The sequence below is a fragment of the Loxodonta africana genome, chromosome 25 (genome assembly GCF_030014295.1).
Source record: "Loxodonta africana isolate mLoxAfr1 chromosome 25, mLoxAfr1.hap2, whole genome shotgun sequence".
NCBI classification, from domain to species: domain Eukaryota; kingdom Metazoa; phylum Chordata; class Mammalia; order Proboscidea; family Elephantidae; genus Loxodonta; species Loxodonta africana.
Window position 1 is genome coordinate 32,609,241 of NC_087366.1, and position 14,599 is coordinate 32,623,839.

The window sequence follows — 14,599 nt, forward strand, 5'->3', positions numbered from 1 at the left end:
TAAAGAGCTTTGGAACACTTACTCGAGCAGGGCAGAGGCTGGATCTGCCAAAGAGGGCTGAAGGGCCAAGAAGCCAACGAACAAGGAAGCAGAAGCTGAAGAGATAAGGAGCACAGGAAGCAGAGCATCTCACTCTCAAAGTGTAGGACCACAACCTCTGGGGTCTCAAAGGGTGAAACTATGGCCTACTGGGTCTCAAAAGGTGGGGCCATGGCCTCCTAGTTTTCAGAGTCAGATCTTCACCAACTCAGTTCCAGAATGTGGGGCTGCATCTCATGAGTGCCAGTGGATGGGGCTGAATCTGCTGCCCAAAGCTGAGGGGGTGGGGCTGCCATGCCCAAGGGGCAGAAGAACAGGACATGCCAGGGCTGAGGGGGTAGGGTCACCACTTAGATGAACTGGGAGAATGGGACCACCCAAATCTGAAGGAGCACAGTTGCTGTCCCAGTGGGCCCAGGCAGAGGGGCTTGCATCCAGAGTCCGGAGAATGTGGCCAACACCCAGAGTCTGAAGGGCAGGGTCATTGTCTAAACGATCTTAGAGAACAGAGGATTATTTTCAAGCCTTGACAGCTAATGTAATGTGTTCTGCTGAATTGCTTAGTGTCTATTATCCCTTCTTTTCCTCCAGTTCCTCCCATTTGTAATGGAAATGTCTACCTTGTGTCAGTTCTACCACGGTACATTGGAAGCAGATTACTTGTATTCTAGATTTCACAGATGAGGAGAAATTTTTCCCCAGGATGAGATTTTAGACTTGGAGTTGATAATATGATTTTGGAATAATGTGATGGGGTGAATGTGTTCTATATGTGGCAAGTACATGAATTTTTGAGGTCAAAGAGTGGAATGTTATGAATTGAATTTTGTCCCCCAAAATGTGTGTCAACTTGGCTAGGCCATGATTCCCAATATTGTGTGATTGTTCACCATTTTGTGGTCTGATGTGATTATCCTATGTGTTGTAAATCCTAACCTTTATGATGTTAGTGAGCCAGGATTAGAGGCAATTATGTTAACGAGGCAGGACTCAACCTATGGGATTAGATTGTATTTTGAGTCAATCTCTTTTGAGATACAAAAACGAGAAGCAAGCAGAGAGGAGAGGGATCTCATACCACAAAGAAAGAAGCACCAAGAATGAAGCAAGACCTTTGGACCCAGGAGTCCCTGCACTGATGAGCTCCTAGACCAGGGGAAGATTGATGACAAGGAATTTTCCCAGAACTGTCAGAAACAGAAAGCCTTCTCCTGGAGCTGGCACCCTGAGTTTAGACTTCTAGCCTCCTAGATTGTGAGAATAAGTGTCTTTTTGTTAAAGCCACCTGCTTGTGGTATTCCTGTTATAGCAGCACGAGATAACTAAGACATCCCTTATTAAATTTTTATTTGAGTTTCTTCTACTTTGTACATCTTGGAGTTTATTTTTCAGTTTTTAGATGCTTATACCTTTTCATTCAATTAATTTCCTGAGTTTAATCAACTCTTGTTGAATTTCTTCCTGCCTTTTTTTTTTCTCCATATCTCTTCTTAGTTTTTGAATTTATAATTCTAAATGGCTTAAAAATATCTGTATATGCTTGTTTGAGAATATGTAATTCAATGTAGAATTCTGTATTACAGTGTTCTGCCTTGTGGATGGTTTTGAGGAAAGAATTTTCATGAGCTAAAAATATTACTTTTTTTTTTTTTTTTGCTTTTCCCAGGCATTTTATGGACACTATGAATGCTCTACTCAGCCAGAATATAGAAGTACAGTTTCCTAGTAAATGAGTTTGTGGTAATGTTGGAGAGTAGAGAAGTTGGCGTGTTTTATTTTTCAGTATCCTTAATTTAACTTCTTCCTCTACCTTCATCAGGGTGTCTCTATTTATATGATTCTCTTTCAAAAGAAAAGCTTCTTTAAGACTGCTGCCTCCAGTCCTAGTTATTTCAAGAATCTTCCATGTATCTAGTGCTATGAACAATCAAGTCCCAGACATATTGTTTTGTTTTTTTTTTTCCCTCAAGCACAACTTTTTATTTGGGTATTTGCCCTTGGCCTCCTGATCATTCTTTTTTTTTTTTTTTCTTTGCAATTCTTTTTAAAAATATTTTATTGTATTTTTGGTGAGAGTGTGCACAGCAAAACAAGTTCCCGTTCAATAATTTCTACATATATTGTTCTGTATCATTGGTTACATTTGTCACATTGCATCAACATTCTTCTTATTTCTGTTCTGGTTGTACCCCCCAACTTTCTCATCTATGCTTTACAGTAATTGTTGACCATCTGGTTTCATATAGATAATTTTTTTTTAAGGAGCATAGTACCCAAGGATGATATTTACCTTGTGAGCTAACCTGCTATTTAGCTAAAAGGTGACGTCAGGGGATAGTTTTGATTCAAAATTTAAGGAGTATCTCAGGCCGAGGACTCCTTCAGTCTCATTGCGTCCAGTAAGTCTGGACTTTTTGAGAATTTGAAGCTCTCTTCCACATTTTTCTTCATTTCTATCAGGATCCATCTATTGTGGCCCTGATCAGAACGATTGGTAGTGGTAGCTGGACACCATTCATTTCTTCTGGTCTCAGTGTAGATGAGGCCATGATTATGTAGACAAGTAGTCCTGTAGATGATTTCCTTCTCAAATCTTGAGTTTCCTTTCTTCTCTTTTGCTCAGTTTGAATATAGACCAATAGTTGTATCTTAGATGGCAGCTTGCAAGCTTTTAAGGCCCCAGACGCTATTACTAAACTAAGATGTAGAACATAAACTTTACGAACTATATTATGCCAATTGACCAATGGAATTGTCCCACAAGACTGCAGCCCTAAGTCTTTAAACCAAGAAAACCAATCCCATGAGTGATTGGTTATGTCTAAAAAGTATCAGTACCTGTGATTCCTATTTGTTTTATTATATTATTTATTATATATATACACATACATGTATGCATACACATGCATTTTTGATTGTTGTTGCAAAATTATATATAATTTATATAATATTGTAATTATATAAACATAGCATTTTCCGAAACATCCTTTGTCTTGTATACAACTTAGTGGCATCAGTTACCTTGGTTAAGCTGTGCATACTTCATCCAAATTTGGTGCTACCTTTCCCATCACCATATATAAAAAGTGACTTCTGTCTAGAGAATGATTCCACCTCGCCACCCCTTCACCCTGGTAACCACCAATGCACATTGGTTTCTGCATATAGAACTATTCTTGTCATTTTATAAAAGTGATATCATACAATATTTGTCCTTGTTTGATTATTATTTCTCTCAGCATAATGTCCTCCAGGTTCATCCACATTGCAAGATGTTCAGGAACTCATTTTCCATAATGGCTGTGTAGTATTCCACTGTATGTATGTACCACATTTTGTTTACCCATTCATCCATTGGTGGACACTTAGTTTACTTCCATCTTTTTGCTATTGTGAATAGCGCTGCAATGAACATAGGTGTACATATGTCTGTTTATGTCTCTTCTATTATATCTATAGGATATACACCTAGAAGTGGAATTGCTGGATCATAAGGTAGTTCTAAGGAGCCCTGGCGGCACAGTGGTTAAGCGCTTGGCTGCTAAGTGAAAGGTTGGCAGTTTGAACCCACCAGCCACTCCACAGGAGATAGATATGCCAGTCTGATTCCATAAAGATTACAGCTTTGGAACGGTTTTACTTCATCCTATAGGGTAGCTGTAAAACAGAATTGACCCGATGGCAACAGGTTTGGTTTTTGAAATAATTCTATTTTTAATTTTCTAAGGAATTGCCACACTGTTTTCCATAGTAGTTATACAATTTACATTCTCACTGGCAGTGGATAAAGTTTCCAATCTCCCCAAATCCTTGCCAACATTTGGTGTTTTCTGTTTTTGTTTTTTTGTTTTTATCAATGCCATTGTAGCAGAAATGAAATGGTATCTCCCTGTAGTTTTGATTTGCATCTCCCCAAAGTTCACTATGAGTCAAAATTGACTTGATGATGGTGAGTTTTTGGTTTTGGTTGGAATGGCTAATGACAGAGAACGTCTTTTCATGCGTTTTTTGGCTGCTTGAATGTCCTCTTTGGTGAAGTGTCTATTCATGTCTTTCATCCTTTTTTAAATTGGGTTATTTGCCTTTTTGTTAATAAGTTCTAGAAGTTTTATATTTATTTTGAAAATTAGACCCTGTCTTAGGCTGGGTTCTCTAGAGAAGCAAGGATGGTGAGACTATGTCTCACATGCATTGGATGTCTTATCTGGAGGGATCAGTCCCTCATGCTTGGAGGGTCAGCAAAGAAGAGGAAGACCCTCAATGAAATGGATTGACACAGTGGTGGCAATGATACGCTCAGGCATTACAGTGACTGTGAGGATGGCACAGGACGAGGCAGTGTTTCATTCTGTTGTACATGGGGTCACTATTAGGCAGAACATATATACAGAGAGAGACAGAAAGAGATTTATATCAAAGAAACGGCCATGCGGTTGTAGAGGCTAGAAAGTTCCAAGTCCATGAATCAGGCTGGAGGCTTCTCCTGACTCACATAGCTGCAGGGGCTGGTGAACCCAATATCAGCAGGTCAAATAGCAGGCCACTGGCTCACAGGCTGCAGAGGCTGAGGAATCCCAAGGTTGGCAGGTAAGCTGTTAGCTCAAGTCCCAAAAACCAGAGGTCAGATGAACAGGAGCCAGCTGCAGGATCCTGAATGAGCAAATGCCAGCTAGCCTTGCCAGGAAGTGCACATATATTGGATGCAGGTCACACTCCCAAGGAAGCTTTCTTTCAACTGATTGTTTCTCATAGCAGATTTCATCATGGAATTGATTACATTATAGCAGATCTCATTATGGGGAGTGACTACATCATTAAATAGCTGCCAAACTACATCAGAACTGCGAAACCACTGAGAATCCTGGTCCAGCCAAGTTGACACATAACTTTAACCATCACAGACCCTTATTTTTTCCCAGTTTGTAGGTTGTCTTTTTACTCTGTTGATAAGGTCCTTAAATGAGCATAAATACTTAATTTTATGAGGTCCCAGTTATCTAATTTGCCTTCTACTGTTCATGCATTTGTAGTTGTGTTCGATAATCTATCTTAAAAAAAAAAAAAAAAAAACTAGGTCCCATAGTTTTGTCCCTATGTTTTCTTCCAAGAACTTTATAGTTCTGGCTTTAACATTTAGTTCTCTGATCCATTTTGAGTTACTTTTTCTGTATGATCTGAGGTATGGGTCCTGTTTCATATTTCTGCATGTGGATATCCAGTTTTTCCAGCATCATTTGTTGAAGAGATTGTTTCTTCCTCATTGAATGGATTTTGACCCCTTGTTGAAAATCGATTGTCCAAAGATGGATGGATTTATTTCTGGGCTCTCGCTTCTATTCCACTGGTCTGTGTGTCTATCATTGAACCAGTACCAGCCCATTTCATTTGATGTAGCTGTATATTATGTTTTGAGATTGGTAAGTGTGAGGCCACCTACTCTGTTCTTCTTCAACGTTGCTTTGGCAGACACATCGTTTGACAGTTTCTTGCTGGGGTGATTTTTGTCTATGACTTGTTTAAGTCCTTTGCTCCCATATTTTCTTTTACATGGAGTTGCTTAAGCCTCCCTCTCCTCATTCTTAGCACCCACAGCCTTGGAGGAGCTTTGCTGGAATTTGGTGTTTATGTCTCATTATACAGGTAATTTAACATTTGAGTTATTCCCTGTCTCCTAGTAATGCTGAAGGCTGAGTCAAGTATGATATTATCTGCACTTTTTGTTGATTTCATGGATTTTGGGGAACCTAAAATTTATTTTTTATTTTTTTTTATATCTATAGGGAAACACTGGTGGCACAGTGGTTAAGAGCTACAGCTGCTAACCAAAAGGTCAGCAGTTGGAATCTACCAGGCACTCCTTGGAAACCATATGGGGCAGTTACAGTCTGTCTTATAAGGTTGCTATGAGTCAAAATCGACTCGATGGCATCAGGTTTGGTTTGGTTTTAGATAGATTCTGATTTGGGCATCTGCTATTATCCTCCAGACCTGAAAACTCCATTTGGATTCACCTCTGTAGTAACAAAAATATGGTGATTTGTAGGCACCTAACAACGACAACAGATAATCAATATTTTAGGCTTTTGGGGCTAAGCTGCCTCTGTGAACCAACAAAGCTGCTCTTGTAGCACACACACAAACACACACACATATAAAAACCATAGACAATAATTAACCATATGACTTGGCTGTGTTTCTATAAAACATAGTATTTTTATAAATTTCAAAAAAAAGGCAGTGGACAAGATTTGGCACACAGGCCATAGGTTGCCAACCCTGGCATGTACAACCCCGCTAGGAAATGGCTTCAAAGCAGATAAAACAAATAGCATTATGTTATGACAGATGGTGACTATTATAACACAATGAATAAAACCATGATTTTTTGGAGTTTTTCATTTAATGCAAAAATATCAGCTCATATCCTCCATTAAATAAGCAAAAGGATGGAGATCTTAGAATTCTATGATGTAATAAGTATAATCATTATTGCTGTTGTTAGCTGATGTTGAGTCAGCTCTGACTCATGGTGACCTTATGTATAACAGACTGAAATGTTGCCCAGTCTTGTGTTGTCTTCATGATTATTAGTATGTTTGAGTTTATTATTGCAGTTATTGTACAGTGCCTTCCAACCCAGGGAGCTTAATCTTCAAGCACTGTATCAGACAATATTCTGTTGTGATCCAACAGATTTTCATGGTTAATTTTTTGAAGTATATCACCAGGCCTTTCTTCTCAGTCTGTCTTAGCCTGGAAACTCCACTGAAACCTGTCCAACATCGGTGACCCTGCTGGTATTTGAAATACTGGTGGCATAGCTTCCAACATCACAGCAACATGTAAGCCACCACATTACATTAAGCTGACAGATGAGTGGTAGAAGTATGACCAGAGAAGATGTTTAATGATGAGAAAATCTACACACTATGTTGTTATATGATAATGCATTTCAGGTATTCAATTAATGCCAGTTGAATGGTTAAGTTTTGAAAGATGATTACAAAACAATATGTACAATGAGACCTTGAAGAGACAAAATGGTTACCTCCGAATGGTATGATCGTGTACACTTTTTGTTTCCTTCTTTTTTTAGTCAGAGCAGGCAGGTAGGCAGGCAGGCAAGCAGATAGATTTATTTTTGAGAAATTAGCCCACACAATTATGGGGGCTGGCAAGTTTAAAACCTATAAAGTCAGGTGACAGGCTGGAAGTTTTGGCAGTCTTGTGTCCCCAAATCTGAAGCTCAGTCCATAGCCTGGAGATTCTACCAGTGTTGTGTCTCAAAACCCATAGGTCAGGATGTGGGGAAATGAGTGGGATTCAGGCAAGATGTCTATTTATAATCTTGAGGCAGAATACTCCCTCAGGAAATCTTTTTTTCTCTTGAGGCCTTCAGCTGATTGGAGGAGGCCTGCTCACATTATGGAGGGTAATCCGCTTTACTTAAGGCCAAATAGCCAAATATTTAATCACATGTAGGTACTTCATAACAACATCTAGACAAGTGTGTAACTAAACAAGTCAGCACCAGAACCTAGCCAAGTTGGTGGGTAAAATTAACTATTACACTTCTTTAGCTTTTTTTATTCTACAAATATTCTACAATGAATGTGTAGAACATTTGTTAAATACATTTGGTTTGACCTAAAAGAATCAAATAATAATAGAATTATTTGTTTGTAACAGAATAATAGCTTTAAAATAAGAAAATAATTAAAATTCTTAAAAATGAAAAGAAGTCTTGGTAGGTAGTCACAGAAGAAAACTGGCAAAATTACTCAAGGCAATTTGATCCCATGGAAAGAGCATGAATTTTGGAGAAAGAACTGAGTTCTAATTCTTAAATTTAACTCCCTTTATATTTATGCGATCTTTGGAAGTCAGATACTTTCCTGAGCCTCAGTTTACCATTTGTAAAGAGGAAATAATATTATCTGCCTCATTCTTGTGGAAACTTAAATGAGATAATTTATACAAAGCACAATGATTAGTTAAAAATGGCCTGCAAAGCACATATACATTTCAACAGCTTTCCAAACTGATTCCTTAAAACCCCTTTCAAAGATGTTTAAAGCTAATTATTCGACTCATTTTGCATTTTCTTCTATAATCATGTGGAAAGTCTTTCTCTGTATCTTTTTATTCCATGAATACTTAAGTATGTTCTCAAGTCATAGAATCAAAGAATACAGAAAACGTGAAATCCACCATCTTTCTGAGAGACTGCTCCCCCATGCACTTGCTACAATCACCATTATCATTTATGTGTACCAATAGAAGAGTATGGTTTGGTTTGTTTAAATCCTTTTAATATAAATGCTATTAATCTGCAACTGTCTTTTTCACCATAACTTTCCTTTTCTCTCTCGCTGGCAGAATCATTTGGACTTTTCAGGTCTTCAGGTCCTTATAGAGCATCCTTCAAAATTTGTTTCTCTCAGTCAAATTTTGCTAACATGGCATTCTCAGTAGCCATAAGAAAAAATCTTTTTGCAGATAATGCCCTCTAAAAATATTTCTCAGCTCTTGACTCCTCAGAGAGTTAAGGTTATTATGTAAAGGTAGCTTTTATAATCGTAATACCATGTTAGAGTAAACATTATAAGTATTATATTGTAGGAATCACTGGTAGTGACCTAGGAAGGGATAAGAAAATGACTAATAACATTCGATTCTTTCTTCTTCAGGTTTCCAGCAAAGATCTTTCTTTTGTAGTATCTGAAGGCACTCTGGATTTTTTGATATTTTTATACGCATACAGAGTCAGAAAAAGCCTCAATGAAAATTAAGTTGCTTGTTCAGTCTGCCATGTATGGAGCTTGGAAGTCATCCCCAGAGCCCTTACAACAATAACAAAAAAATCTGAAAATCAAAAACCCTTCTTTGATCCATCAGAGAATTGAGATTATAGGTCTAACCGCTACTTTGAAAGCTGGAGATACAGACTAATAGGGAGAATCACCACTTGTGGGGAGTAGAGACTACCCTGCTACTGGACCCAATGTTGGGTAGGAATACATAAGTAATAATTAACTAACTGTTAGAGACTTCGTGTGGACTCCCTTGAGAGATAAAAACTCCTAGAGGCCTAACCTTGGGGAGGCCCCCACATCTTTGTGAGTTTCACCTCCAGTAGCCCCCACCAGTTTTTCACTGTAAAGCTTGGAGAAAAATCCCCTCATGCTTCCAGCAGGAGGAAGAGAAAAGTAACTATTTTGAAATAGTGCTCTGTTCTCCTTGACAATGGCCTGCATTCAAGGAAAACTGTTTTATCAGAGCCTACCGAACAAGGAGAAGAGCCTTGGTGGCACAGTGGTTAAGTGCTCAGCTGCTAATCCAAAAGTCGGCAGTTCGAACCCACCAGCTGCACCATGGGAAAAAGATGTAGCAGTCTGCTTCTGTAAAGATTTAGTCTTGGAAACCCTATAGGGCAGTTTTACCCTACCCTATATTGCTATGAGTCAGAATTGACTCAATGACAGTGGATACCCAATGAGGGTTTTATTAGAGCCTAAATAAATTGGGGAGCCCTGGTGGCACAGTGGTTAAGAGCACAGCTGCTAACCTGAAGGTCAGGAGTTCAAATCCATTAGCAGCTCCTTGGAAACCCTACGGGGCAGTTCCACCCTGTCCTTTAGGATCAGTATGAGTTGGAATTGACTCACAGCAACGGGTTTGGTTTTGGGGTTTTAATCAAATTGGAGGAGGGGAAATACTCAGCTCTAAATAGCCTTCCACGGGGGTGAGAAGAGTTGTCCCACTTGAGCTCCCTCCTATTCTTCAACATAGCAGAAGAGAAATACTCAACTATGGCACCCTCTAGCACTGGATATGGAGAAAGGAAATATCTCGACCACTTTAGTTTCAAAGTCTCACCCAGGGGTAGGAAATAAAAAGCTGACAAGCACAACCCAGGGGTACAGGCTCACTAAAAAACTGAGACCTAGTAAAGAGACAACCTACAGGCTGGGAAAAAAATCTTTGGGAACACTAAATATTTTAGATATTAGAGTGTCTAATATCTAAAACATATAGAAAACTTCTACAACTTAACAAAAAGAAAAATAACCCAATCAAAAACTGGACATGAACAGACACTTCGTCAAAGAGGATATTCAAATGGCCAACAGACACACGAAAAGGTGCTTAATGTCATTAGCTATGAGAGAAATGCAAATCAAAGCCACAATGAGATACCATTTCACTCCCATTAGAATGGATAAGATCAAAAAGAAAAATAAGTATTGGAGAGGGATATAGAGAAATTGGAATCCTAATCTGCTGCTGGTGGGAATGCAAAATGGTACAGTCTTTGTGGAAAACAGTCTGGCAATTCCTCAAAAAGCTAGAGGTAGGGTTGCCATATGACCCAGCAATTCCACTCCTAGTTATATATCCTAGGGATCTAATACAAGAGATACAGACATATGTGCACATATGTTCATTGCAGCACTATTCACAACAGCAAAAATATGGAAACAACCTGAGTGTCCATCAATGGATGAATGTATAAGTAAAATATGGTAATACATACAATGGGATACTACTCAGTGATGAAGAAAAACAAAACGAGTTCCCAAAACATCTTACAACATGGATGAACCTGGAGGGCATTGTACTGAGCAAAATAAGTCAATCACATACCTGCACAAAAAAATTGTATGCTCTTACTTTTATAAAGTGACATAAATAGATAAATATACAGAAACTAATGTTCATTAATGGTTACCAGGGAGGGAGGGTGGGGGAGAGAGGAAGATTCACTCTCTAGATAATAAAAAAAAAAATTAGATGCCAGTAATTTCTGGTGATGGGAAAGGTAAGACCAAATGAGGGTGAAGTATGAACAGTTTTGCAAAGGCAAATGATATCTCTAAGATGTACAGAAGGAAAAAGGACCTTTTCATGATTGCTATGGCATATATAATGTTGCAACAACAGCAAGAACGACCAAAAAATATATGTGTGGGAATATATGTATGTATGTATGTAGGCACGTATGTGTGTAGCTATGTATACGTGAGTATGTGTGTATATAAAAAAAAAAACCAAACCTGTTGCCGTCAAGTCAATTCTGACTCATAGTAACCCTACAGGTGTATGCATATATATGTGTATGTGTGTATGCATTTATATTCATAAATATAATAAAGCACATAGGGGTCACAGATACAGATACTTCTTAAACATAACCAAACACCTATGGATTGGTTTTCTAGGTTTGAAGGCTTAGGACCATAGTCTTGTGGGACAACTCAGTTAATTGGTGTAATATAGTTTGTAAAGTTTATGTTCTACATCCTAGTTTGGTGAGCAGTGTTTGAGGTGTAAAATCTTGTGAGAAGCCATCTAAAATACAACTATTGGTCTCTACTTACCCAGAGCAAAAGAAAAAGAAGAAAACCAAAGACTGAAAGAAGAAACTAGTCTACAGGACTGGTAGTCTACATGAATCATTGTCTCATGTGCCATAAGATCAGAAGAACAAGATGGCGTCTGGCTACCAACCATTCTGATTAGAGCCACAATGGATCCTAATGGAATGGGAGAAAAATGTGGAATAGAACCTTATATTCTTTAAAAATCCAAACTTTCTGGATGGGTTGAGATTGGAGGACTCCTTGAGGCTATTTCCCTGGTATACTCTTTAAACCTTGAAACAATATTAGCCCCTGAAGACATCTTTTAGCTAAATAACAGACCGGCTCACAAAATAAAGAAAATCACCCATAAGTACGGTGCTCCTTTAAAAAATCATCTGTATGAGATCAAACAATCCACAATTACTTTAAAACAAAGACGGGAAGGTAAGGGGCAGTGAAACTTGATTAATGGAAACAGAACAACCAGAATGGAAATAATGAGAATATTCACACATTGGGAAGAATGTAACCAATGTCATTAAACAATTTGTGTAGAAATTGTTGAATGGGAACGTAAACTGTTGAGTAAACCTTCATTGAAAACAAAATAAAATATTATTAAAAAAAAATAAAACAACTAAGACCTAATTATAGAACTATAGAATGCCTCCTGTCCCCTAAAACCTTACCACCACATCAATATCAACAGACCTTTACAGATAAAAAATCCTCAGTTCCTCTTATCTGATACATAATGTCTGGCCAGCATAGCTGGGGTAAAGAAAAGAGGCAGAATAGTAGAAAATCAGGTAACAGGCAGCCAAGATCATCTAGGGCTTTGGGGGCCATTATAAGGAACTTTGGCTTTTACTCTGAATGAGACAAGAAGTCATTGGAGGGTTTTCAATAGGGGATTGACGTGATCTGACTTGTATTTTGACAGAAACACTGGTTGCTGTGTTGAGAACAGGCTATAGGAGACAAGGACAGATGTGGGGAAAACACCTAGGAGGCTACTAGAATCATCTGATAGTAGTGGTCTGGACCATGGTGATGACAGTGGGGTTTGTGAGAAGTGATCCAATTATTTTGAAGGTGGAACTGACAGGATTTACATAAGGTCGACTGAGATGAGACAAAGTCAAACCAAGGTTTGTTTACCCGAGGAACTAGAAGAACAACGTTGCCATTAACTGTGATGGGGAAAAAGGCAGGAGATGCTGTTAGGAAGAGAGGCTATCAAGAGATCAGTTTCAGATTCATAAATGTGTATTATCAATCTAAACGATGATGTCAAGCAGACAGCTGGATATACAAGTCTGGAATTTGGAAAAAAGGTCCAGGCTGAAGATAGAAATTTGGGAGTCGTCTAAATATAGATGGCATTTAAAGCCATGAGACTCAGTGAGGATCGCCAAGTGAATGAGTGTAGACAAAAAAGAGGACCAAGGACTGAGCTGGGTGCTGGGGGCACCCCAACATTTATAGGTCAGAGAAATTGGGAGGAATCTGAAAAAGAGACTGAGAAAAAACAGCCAGAAAAATGGGAAAAGAACTAGAAGAGAATGGTGTCCTGGAAGATAAGAAAAGCAAGTGACTCAAGGTGGAGAAAGTGACTAACTGGACAAGACCTCATAAGTTGAGTAAGATGAGAACTGAGAAACGACCATTGGCCTTAACAAAGTGCAAATTATTTGGTGACCTGAGGTTAACAGTTTTGAAGGATTGGTTTGAGTACGTACATGAGTGTAATATGTAAAAGAGAGAATGGGAGGAAAGAAATTGGAAACAATGAGTATAGGATTTTTACTGTAGGCAGAGTCTGGAGGGAGTAATGGAGTCAAGAGAGGGTTTTTTGTTTGTTTTTTAATTGTGCTTTAAGTGAAAGTTTACAAGCCAAGTCAGTCTCTCATACAAAAGCTTATATGCACCTTGCTATATATTCCTAGTTGCTCCCCCTGTAATGAGACAGCGCACTCCTTCCCTCCACTCTCTATTTTCATGTCCATTCGGCCAGTTTCTGCCCCGCTCTGCCCTCTCATCTCTTCTCCAGACAGGAGCTGCCCCCATAGTCTCATGTGTCTACTTGATCCAAGGAGCTCACTCTTCACTAGTATCATTTTTTATCCCATAAACTAGTCCAATCCCTGTCTGAAGATTTGGCTTTGGGAATGGTTTCTGTCTTGGGCTAACAGAAAATCTGGGGACCATGACCTCTGGAGTCCTTCTAGTCTCAGTCAGACCATTAAGTCTGGTCTTTTTAGGAGAATTTGGGGTCTGCATCCCACTGCTCTCCTGCTCCCTCAGGGGTTCTCTGTTGTGTTCCCTGTCAGGGCAGTCATCGGTTGTAGCCAGGCACCGCCTAGTTCTTCTGGTGTCAGGCTGATGTAGTCTCTGGTTTATGTGGCCCTTTCTGTCTCTTGGGCTCATAATTACCTTGTGTCTTTGGTGTTCTTCATCTTCCTTTGCTCCAGGTGGGTTAAGAACAATTGATGTATCTTATATGGCCGCTTACTAGCGTTTAAGGCCCCAGATGCCACTTTCCAAAGTGGGATGCAGAATGTTTTCTTAATAGATTTTATTACGAAGAGAGGGATTTTTTGAAAGATGGGGAGAAAAAACATATTTGTCTGCCAGTAGGATCTAGAGAATCCTTACAAAAAAAAAAAAATCTAACAATGACCTGTGAATTTCCTTGACATGTTAGGATTATAGTAGAGGCAAGAGGAGAGAGTTAAAGTGCAAGTCATCCTCTGAAAGTAGCCACAATTTATACTATAAAGGCTGTGATTGTGGTTGCGGTTGATGATTGAGATTTCCCTGACAATTAATCACAGTCCATTTGCTAACATAGCTCAATACATTACATAATATTTAGTCTTTTTATAGCAAAATATAAAATGAAGCCGAGATGTTTTCATTTCATTTACACCGAAGGTTCTTTTACTTTGCTATATGTAAAATTCCCAGATCTAATAGCCTTTTAATTTAGCATGTCACATAAAATATATAGGTTGTTTTTTAAAGTGGAAAACAAAAAAATACACAGTATGTGAGAAAGAGATGGAAAATGGAGCTGAAGAAGGGCCAGATCATGTATGGCCTTTTAGGTGACAGGAAAAATTTATTTTTTATTTATTTTATTTTATTGCAGTAAATATATATATAACAAAGCATTTGACATTTCTGCGATC